Genomic DNA, 10814 nt, shown 5'->3' on the forward strand with positions numbered 1-10814 from the left:
AGAGTTGTAGAGCAGCATTGTTTGGGTAAGGTTAGAGCAGAAACAAAGACATTTATGAATCAGTCTCTTCTACTCTTGCTCTCTAACTCGTCTGTAAACATGTGTGGGGAAACGCAATGTTAAAGCCTACAGCTGGAGGGGGAGGGGAGGGGTGGAGCTGGTGGGTTTTTTTGTTGTGCACAAATCATTAAACAACACAAACACTTAGAGCTCCTTTCAGTGCTGCCTGTTTTATTACTGCACACATTTCTGATGGTCCTACAGTCCAACGTAGCAAACATCTCCCTGAAGCCTCTTCCTTAGAGACCAAAGGTTGGATCAGAGCGAGCAGCTGAAAGGACACATCTATGAATGCAGTCAGAGACTTTCTCACAACCTCACACTTCATCTGATCACATTTAGATTCAGGTTCTCTGTTAGTCACTGAAAATAGAAAGATACTCACACTGGTTCTCAAAATCAATAATAAAACTAATATATGATCAGATCTTCATTTGCATCAATACGGCATGTCATCTTTGGCTCCTCCAGCTGAGACACAACTTCACAGACACACAGCCCCTCCCCTCACTTACAGCTGGATCACTGTCACAGGTGACACACTCACCTGTCTGTGTTTCTGCAGGTTTCAACATTCACAATGTGACGACAACTTAATGACTGTTTGCTTTATTTTAGACAAACACACCATTGTTCTTCTCTCTGTGCTGTTGCCTGTTGGATCAGTCTATGTTTTGGTTCTACTGGTGCTACTGGTTCTGCTGCTGAGGCGATGTGTTTACAGGAAACATGAAGGTTTTCACATATTCATTCTTATTAATTTTGTTTTTTTGTTTCCATTCTGTGGTCATAATTTGGTCTTTTTAGATTCTTAAATCATAAAATTGTTTAACTCATTTCATCAGATGGAGAAGATGACATCACCAGTGACATCACATACAGTGTTGTGAAATCATCAAATCATCAACAACCAGTCAAACAAATCAGAGTAGGAGGTTTGTACTATGTTTTTTCAATACAACATGACAACATGACATTTATGATATCACAATGATGTCATAAAGTTTCACAAACTCACTGCATGAATACAACTGATACAGCTTATAAAAGCAAAAGATTTCAAGTTCTGCTCCAATGATTTTGGGTAAAGGTAATAAACAGGTCAAAGATCAGAGTCACATGAATTAGGAAACAGTTCAGTTTCTTCAGTCTGAAATGTTTCAGTTTCTTTGCTTGATCAGTTCACACTTCTTTCTCCATGAGCGACTGCAGTGCTTCTTCCATGACTTCCTGAAGGTAAAGGGCCCAAAGAACCAATCAGCAGCTCTGAAACAGGAAATATGACTTGTGTTGAAGTTCACAAGAGTTTCAGCTGCTTATCACAGTAAAGATGCAGTAAATTGTAGTCGTCTCCATGGAGACTGTTGCATCAAATCTAAATAAGAGCTGGATGGATTTTGAAGCCTCAGCGTTTAAATTGTGTCCACAGCCGTGTAGACAGAGTGGGTGGATTTACTTCTAGAAGGACTTTGTTGCAGCTCTACAGCAGGTGTTTGTTGTTGGATGACATCACATTCAGCAGTGCTGTTACTGAGCTATAAATGTCAGAGCTCAGATGAGGCCCACACATGCGTGTTTGTCTGTACACACACAGTTAAGATATGGAACGTGTTAACATGAGACATATGAAGAGACTGAACAGATAAAATGTCCTTTATATCCATCATTGACTTTTTATCCTTTTAAACTTGTGCTGCATGTAAAACACAGCAGCTTGTTTTTGACTCGAGTTAGTCTGACACTGATGGAGCTTCTTGCTGCAGTGTGTGTGGGTTTGGCTGATAAGAGTGGCTGATAATAGTGGCCATGCATGTTTCCTTTGTGGTAAAAGTGCATCAGCTTTGTGGCTGCCCTTCTTCCTTTTCTCAGTAACATCCTCATTTTTGTGCTCACTATGTTTCACAGCAGAGATGTCAAGATAAAAAACAAACTGTGAAAAGCTGCTGCAGTTTATAAAAAGACACAATTCAATGTCTTTTAAAAGCATGAACAGAATGAAATATCTCTGTCACTGTAGTGTAATAATATCACAGCACTGTTGTAGTAATTTTAATGTGTTTATTGTACAGAGACTGATTCAGCTGTGGTCTACTCAGCAGTGAGAAGTGAAGACGTCCGTTATGGACAAACAACCATCAGAACAAGGAGGCCCAGGTACAGCTGCTCTTTATCTGTGACTGTGGACAGAGACAAGCTAGCTGCTCACCCTGTTTACAGACATCATGCTAAGCTAAGCTAATCAAACCACATCGTGACTCAAGCCCAGAGCTCAGACTTCAAAGACATCAAAATACTCATCTTTCTTTCAAAAACAAAACAAAACAGAACAAAAAAAGGTTTCTTGTAAAGTTGACCTTTTCCTTCAACTGTCCATTATAGCGTGGTCTTTCTACTTATCTTGACACAATGCTTAAAGTCAGCAGATTCTATTCAACTGAATTCTGTCATCTTACTTCTTTTAATTCAGATGCACAACCCTAGCTAGTGACTAATCAGAGGAAGTTGTTAATCAGTTTCATCTTAACAGGTGCAATGAAACACCGCTCAAAACAGGAAGGGTTTCACAGCTGGAGGTTACTGACATGTTTCCTTCTCATGTATTCTGACATTTTTCACTAGTTTTGCATTTGGTTAGGGTCAGGGTCAGAACTGTTAGGGTGAGGCAAAAACTGGACCTTACAGAGGTTACACAGGTTGTTCAAATGGCACAAGGTTTGCTGTGCCTGCCAGCACAGTCTGAACATGGAGGTTGTTTCAGGAGACAGACAGCTAAACTAGGAGAACTGCACGACACGAGACATGGACATAACTACACAACATGAACAGAGGGCATGACGGGCTGGGGCAAACACACAAGACAGATGGAATGAGACACAAGGGAAAATGTAAACAAGAGGAAGAGACGAGAGAGAGAGAGAGAGGGAGAGAGAGGGGACATGGGGGAGCGAGAGGGAGTGAGATAGAGGGACATGAATGGTGAAAAACATTACTGAGAAAAACAAAAAGGGCGGGGGAGACTTAAACACAGGAAACATGACAGACTCACACACTGAAGACACAACACAATAGCCAACATAGCAGGGAAAACGCAGACATGAGATGAAACTAAACAGACAAGAACTAAATAACACACAGAACTAACTAAAGTTTAAAACAATACAAACTAGAACACAATGATACAAAAAGACATAAAACTCAAAATTCTGTGTCAAAAAATGCAGAAGCATGACAGAAATAGGCTTTATGAGGGTGGCTGAGAGCCCGATGTCCTCTAGTGAACCCTGTGCTCACTGCCTGACACCGTGGTGCCCATTTGGCAGCCTTTTTATCACTGAATTAGAGTCTGATGACCCAGAATTACTTACTGGAAGTCAGTTCAATTGACTTGATGTTTGTTGGCTTTTGTTCTCTGCCTGTTAGCATCTTACTAGCATTAAGAGAACATTGGCGCATACATGGAACACCATAACAAATGGCCGGCACAGTATAGAGGAACATCCGTGCCCATTATGACCAAAGAAGTTTGTATTAAAAACCATGTTTATCAGATTTTTAGATTTTTACACTGTTAAAGGATTTTTATATGTATTCTGCTCTATTGTAGTTAAAAATCCCTAGTTGTTTAGCTTCATTTAAAACTCCTATTTCACTGTGTTTCATGACAAAGCTTGCATGAGGAAATACCACAGGAAACCTCCCCCTTCCTGAGTTTGCTGAGATAAGCTTGACCAGTTACTATTTTTAACAGTTTGAACATATGTTTCATGCTTATCACCTTGTAAGGAGTTGGTTTTACTCACAAAGGGCGCCACCCCGACATATTTTAGGAAGGAGCAGTGTATAAATAAAGAGGGAACTGATGTCTCAGTGTGAGTCTCCACTGAGATCACCCATGTATATACATGTCTGAGTTGTGTCTTTCTTTGCCTGCTGAAACAATTCTTTGACATACACCCAAAAAGAAAGCATGAAGAAGTAAACAAGGTCAGCTTAACTGATATCAGTCAAAATATCTTCTTTTTTGAGTGGGTTCTTTAACTGTGGCTAAAATGCTAAAATGCAGAAATTGTTGTAAATGTTAAAGGCAGTCTTGTGTTTTTAGGGCTCTGAGTGTTGTCATTTTTCCAGTGAGGACACAACACACTTAAAACCTGCTCAGAACTAAGTCTTGACTTACATCTTCCACATAAGTCCAGGACACACAGACACAGTTCAGACTGAAAGGAGGTAATCAAGGTGTTTAGAGATTCAACCAGCTCTGATTATAGCTGCAGATACTTCAGAGTCACTGCTGGAAGATAGAAATCTGTGTGGAGAGACAGGAATAGGAAGTAAAGTGAGAAAAAAAACACACAAGAACAGATTCTTTCAAAAAAAAAAAAAAACAGGAAGTGATAAACTCTAGAGACAAGGAGTAAACACAGACAGGGAGACACAGAAATACTTAAGAAAACCAAAGAATCACCACAGAGAGAAGAAAAATAGAAACAAAGTGAAAATAGAAACATTCAGAATAACAATGAGTTCAAAGTGTGAGGAGGTCTGATGGGAATGACAGCATTAAAAGTAACAGCGTTACTTTTTCGGTAACTAGTAATCCAACTAATTACTATTTCTATCATTACAACAGCGCTACTATTATTAAGAAGAAAATGCAGTGCAGACCTGTTACTGTTTTTCAACACACAGACGGTTAAAGCTGTCTTCAGTTTACTGAGAGCTGGAAGGGGTGAAAAAATCTCCCGAGTGCTGCTGATTGGCTTGGAGAGAGAAGTAGTCACGGTAAACCAATCACATGAGCAATTTAAGATAACATAGCAACAAGATGCTGTGTCAGCCGAAGACAACCCTGATTTTCCATTTTTGTGTAACAATTGTGTGGATTTCAAACTGTTTACTAGTTTTTAAATTGTGTTGATCGGCCATGTAAAACCAGCCTCATGATAAAAACGATATTTTTCCTGAATATCATCGTTTTGTTTACTGCAGGACTTTTCTAAGGAAAGTACTCTTCCAAAACTCTCACAAAACAAAAAAATCCACCTTTTCTTTCTGTACCAATTAATAAATGATATGGCAACATGGCATTTGGTTGTTTAGGGCAGAGGGGAAAGTTTTAGGAGTGATGGCAGTGAGAGAGAGAGAGAGTTTTGAGATGTGAGAGATTTGTGATGTTTAGCGTGTTTGGAGTGTGTAGTTAAAGTGTAGTTAGTATGTAGTGTAGTGGATAGTTTTGTGTTGTGTGTCAGAACATTGAGACGACTGCTGAATGTCACAGTTTCTGCCACAAAGCCACCAAAGTCAGATTACAGTGTAAACACTGTCTCCAGGTGGAAAACAGGAGGAGTGACGGTGCGTTCACACCGAACGTGATAGACACGACATCAGGTTTGCATGTAAAGTCAATGGAGGAGCGCGATGAAAATTCAGATGCAGATTTGCATTGCGAAAGCGCTTTTCTGCCTGATTCGCGCAACCTAGTAGCGCGACTGACACGTTTGAAGCACGAAGCAAAATACGCGCTGCAGTGTGAGTGGTGCATTTTGTGCATTCACGCTTTTCGCGTCTACTGCTCGGTTTGGAAAAATCTGAACTCCAGCGTCAAGTCGCGCCGCGACAACCAATCAGGACCCTGGTGACGTCAAAGGGGCGGTCCAGCCAAAGCCATCATTCTAGCAGTCAGTAGTTCTCTGATGAGGCAGCAGGCTCTCCAGGGCAGAAACAATGTTCTTATTTTTCTCCTCCTTCTTCCTGAAGCTCTTCCACTTTAAGCCGGATCCTTTTTCTTCCTGTCTCTCTGTAAATAGTTATATTTTATATATTTATGTTTATTGTTTTTCTGTTTGAGCATCTTAATATTATTTCAAATACATTTTTGTAATGACTAATGTGTAAAGCGTCCTTTATGCCGCTGCTCTGTCTACACAGTGAATAGAGAAGGGAGACTCTCTCTTCAAACATTAGATCGACAGCTGCCGTCTTGCAAACATACCGTCTGGCACTACTTCCTCCCACATTTCTGCTTCACGCTAGTGAAAATTGCATATTTTAAAGCACGACCAGTTCGCTTTGGACCAAGGTTATTATCGTTAACGAAAACTAACGAAATAACGAAAACTAGAAGTGAAAAAACATTTTCGTTAACGGAAATAAAAATAAAAACAAAAAAAGGAAAACTAACTAAAACTGTAATGAGTGTTCACAAAACTAACTAAAATTAACTGAATTTATAGCAAAAATGTGTTTAGTTTTCGTTGATGTGTGTGTGTCATACAATAGTCAAGGGTGAAAATGAAGTTTAGGTTCCAGGTTTTTTTCTTGCTGTGTCTCATTATGCCAGCAGGTGGCAGTACGTTAGTAGAGTCGTCTGTGTCGCTGCTCCGTCCACGTGCAGAATCGTGTCAGGAAAAGTCGGGGGAAAGCGCCAGAGTCCAATTTGGGATTACTTTGAATATGACTGTGTTTTGGATAAAGCGAGTGTCTTGTAGTGGAACGAGACAAATTATGAGGGACATTTCTAAAGGGAAAAAAATCCCACAAACCTTAAAGTGCACTTGAAAAGCTCACACAAGAAGGCTAAGCTAGCTTACCTTGAGAAGGTAAGGGAGCACACTCAACCCTCATCCCCAGAAAACAGAAGCTAACCCCAGGCAAGGCAGCGTGATGCATCCCAAGACAACAGGACTGGGATATCTACATAACTGTGTGAGTCAATTGCCTTAACAGCCGGTGCTGCAAGAGTTAATAGTGTCATTGGGGCAAGATATACATTTTATAGTTGCCTGGTATCAATGGTTGTTCATCTGCCTTTATTTATTCATTTATTTATTTATTTAAAGAACCCATAGGTGGTGTTACGAGTTCAAAATATTGGGGATGGATACAAGAGGAAAACCAAAATAACAACACTGGTCTGGCCGGGTCAGGTCAAAACGATGATTTTAATGAACACACGTGTGGGAGATGAATACTGCACGCAGACAGCAAAAGATCTCTCACCGAAAACCACACAACAATAGTTTTTATGAACATCAGGGTATTAGAACGCACCCTCATGCGTAAAGTAGGTACAATACAATCAATGTTGACAACTTTTAACACATTGAAAGAACATCTTCTTCCCGAGGCCAGATCCTTCCCAATAATCTTCTCACTCCGCTTATCCCCTGGAACAAACCGTCTCTCCTGCAAGCATAATCAAACAGCTACAAGGCTTCGCAGATTGTTATTTAAATATTTGAACTCTCTCCTACACATGAGTTTAACTACTGCTTGCGTGTGTGCGTGTGTGCCTCGACCTCAGCATTCACTCTGTCTGTAAGGACAGAGGCCAACTCTTCATGTGTGCAATAACCTAACTGAAACCACACATGTGATATGTTGAATAAATGTTCTAATCAAATGCCACTACTCAAAGCTTTAAAAAAAGAATATACATGAATAAAGGATCATGATGAATAACATGGTATATGTGTTTTGTAAGCATGTTCTTTCTATAGCTCAAGATCCTTGACACAATAGATTGTTCGGTCCTCGCGCCGAACAAAGTTTCCGACCCTCCACTAGTTGATCGAGCCCCCCTCATTGGCAAGCACAAAAATACAATGCATGTATATGAAAATGATTATCACTGCACCTGTAATAGAAAATGTTAATATGGGACTATGACAATACCTGTAATAGAAGTTGTAACATAAGGCCGACAGCCTAAAGAAATTCTTTAATGAAATAACAATTAATGATGATAAGTAAATGAAGTAATGAGTAAGTATTGCCAATGTACACTACTTAAAGGTTAACAAAAGATATAACTGAATAAAAGATCATAAAACAACATGATGTAAGTGTCTTGTAAGCATGTGCGGCCTTCTACGCTCTCCGTCACTTCACACAATAGATCAGCCAAACATCCCGCTGACTGTAGCTTTTAACCCTTACTGACTTGAGCACAACTCCATAATAAGCACCAAGTGGCAATATGTATAAAGATGATCATGGTTACACCTGCAATGAAAGATTATATGATTATACTAACAACTGTAAATAGAAAATTATAGTTATCCTAATTATAACAATCACTGTAATACAACCTTAATGTAATATCCCCAACTTCAATAAATGCTTGTTGTATGATTCTGATGCAATGATAAAATAACAGTAAAATATCCCTTCTCAGTGGGAATGTGAGTTGTCTGTCTCTGCGTGTTAGCCCTGCAACAGACAGGCGACCTGTCCAGGGTGCAGGGTATGGTAGCTGTAATAGCAACATACCCAAGGATAAGCAGAAGAGAATGACTGATATGATGAAACTGGGATTTTGTTACACTTAATTATTGCAAACACAACTAAAACTATAACTGAAACTAATCAAAACTAAACTGAAACTAAGGATTTTCCAAAAAATAAAAACTAAACTAAACTAGCAAACAATTGGTAAAAAACTAATTAAAACTGATATAAAATTGAAAATCTGAAGTCAAAACTAAATAAAAATAAAAACTAATGAAAATTGCAAAACTATTAAAACCCTGTTTTGTACGCGCTTCGAGGTGCGAATGTGCACGCGACCAGCTAGGGGTGTCTGGCGCTTTTTGGTTGCGTGATGTTCTCCTTTATAGTGGACAGAAATTATTTTGTGGAGTGGCACAAATAATTTGTTTGGCATCTTATTTGATGCAGAACAGCTGATTGTTCTGTAAATAGTTTGAAAAGATTATAAAAAAAAAGCCTTGGCTTTATTTTTAGGTAATGGCTGCATTTAACTTTAAAAAACTTGTGCATAGGCTTTTAAAACTTAAAATTTATGTTTGTCTTGGTCGCTGTGTCTACCCGGCCGGCCCCCAAGGCTACATATCTTTATTGTTTTGCTGCTCTCTCCCACTCGTCATTCTGCCTGGGCAGACTCACTGTGGGCTTCTGCTTTTGGCCCACGCACCTGTCTCCAATAACTCTGATGTTGTGTTTCTTTGCCATTTAAGGCCGGGGCTCAGATTCTCTCATTGTGCGAGACACGTTAGTGTTAAGACTCGAGCTTTCATGAACCTGTCCTTTGTGAGTCTGTTTCCTCGTTGTAACTACCCTCTCCTGTAAACAGTTTCCCTGGACCTTTGTAATCTGCCGTTTGGGACGTGACTGAGTTGGTGTGTGGAACCGTGAGGTGGAGCACGAGTGTGAGAGAACCATTCCCTTTCTCCGACCTCCCTTTTGGACCCTTGGAACCCCGGATTTCCCCCACATGTATATATATCACACCTGGTGTTTGTACAAATAAAAACCTGCATTGAACTGTGAATTTTAGTCTGCACCTGAGTCCACTCCGTTGCATGTGACAATATTTGCATTTCAAGTTATGAAAACGATTTGTTAAACATGTTTGTGGTTGTTACTGTAAAAAATATAACTTTTTTCTAGACAGATTTTATGTTTTTTGTCTGATTTTAGATCACTATGTCAAAATCAAAAAAATCACTGTAAATTCAGACATGTGAGGTTGTGCTGCAAACAATGATACCAAACAGGCAATGTAAAAAGCCTCAGGTCGGGGCTCGCAGCAGCAGCACCGCCAAGCCCTGCAGAGCCCGGGGCGGCCCACCCAACTACACCACAAAGGAAGCTACACCCACCCCATCATCCAATCATCTACCAGACTACAATAGAGACCCAGGTTGAGTTCATTCTCCAACTCTCCTCTACCTCTTCCTCACCTGCAGGGTGGATTCCTGGAGAGCAGGAACTGTTTTTTAAAGTAAAACAATAGTTGTTTTACCTAGGAATTAGTTACTTTTATAATATTGTAACTCAGTTATTAACTCAGTTACTTTTTTGAAGAAGTAAATAGTAACTATTACTTATTACTTTTTCAAAGTAACTTGCCCAACACTGGTGAGAAGGTCTGATGTTCCAACAGTGTTCAGGCTGAGAATTATTACCTGCAATGCTCCAGTTTGACCTCATGGTGGAAGTGCTGTCTCACTGTTATAATGGCTACACTCAGACTAAAGGAGAGAACAAGAGGGCTCTACTAAAACTTGTTTTATCTTGTTTTTGTGACATAATGGCGACGTCAGCCTGATGACATCATCAGGTTTTATAGATCATGTGCTGATGTCAGCAGTGTTAATATGTAAATCTAATGCAGTATTTTAATCTTTGTGTCAGTGTGAAGTCATATAATGTTGCACTGAAAAAAAGAATATTTAAAAAGCTCAAACAAAGAAAGTGTTCATGTCCTCCAGTGACTAATATATTACTTTAAAGTCAAAGTTAAACCTTTGACCTTTGTATTTATTATCTTTACCCACATGATTGGAGCAGAACTGGAAATCCTTGGCTTCTATAATCTGTAAAAACTTCAGATTTTAAGATGTTTTCATGCAGTGTGTGATTTTGTGACACTTTCTGGTGTCAAATGTGTGTTGTTCTTTGTGTCCTTTCATATCAGATATTATACTCCACATGGTTTCTTTACATTAATTTTGAAATTCAACTTTGACCTTTGGCCCTAACAACAAAAGTCAAATGCTTAGCCGAGCTAGGCTACACTGCTAACACACAGACGGACAACATGACAGTGGTTGTGTGTTTGTTGTCACGGCAGCAGCAGGCATCAGTGCGCGAGAGAGAAAGTGAATCTTTGAACTAAGGTGTAAGTCTATTGGGTTATGTTGTGGTGATCCTCGGGTTGGGGGATTTGTGTTCATACTGTTGTATGGTGCTCAGGTGCTCAGTTTAGAAAAAATAAAAAAAGAAGAAGA

The 10814-nt window shown here is 39.6% G+C and overlaps 1 long non-coding RNA gene across 1 annotated transcript; it reads left to right on the top strand.

Annotated features, from left to right (window-relative positions):
- Positions 1-907: 907 nt before the first annotated feature.
- Positions 908-9817, top strand: LOC134618111 (uncharacterized). The gene is made up of 3 exons (XR_010091793.1): positions 908-995; positions 2130-2214; positions 9155-9817. It is a non-coding gene; the product is annotated as an uncharacterized LOC134618111 (long non-coding RNA).
- Positions 9818-10814: the final 997 nt, after the last annotated feature.

The sequence above is a fragment of the Pelmatolapia mariae genome, linkage group LG3_W (assembly GCF_036321145.2).
Source record: "Pelmatolapia mariae isolate MD_Pm_ZW linkage group LG3_W, Pm_UMD_F_2, whole genome shotgun sequence".
Classification (NCBI taxonomy): domain Eukaryota; kingdom Metazoa; phylum Chordata; class Actinopteri; order Cichliformes; family Cichlidae; genus Pelmatolapia; species Pelmatolapia mariae.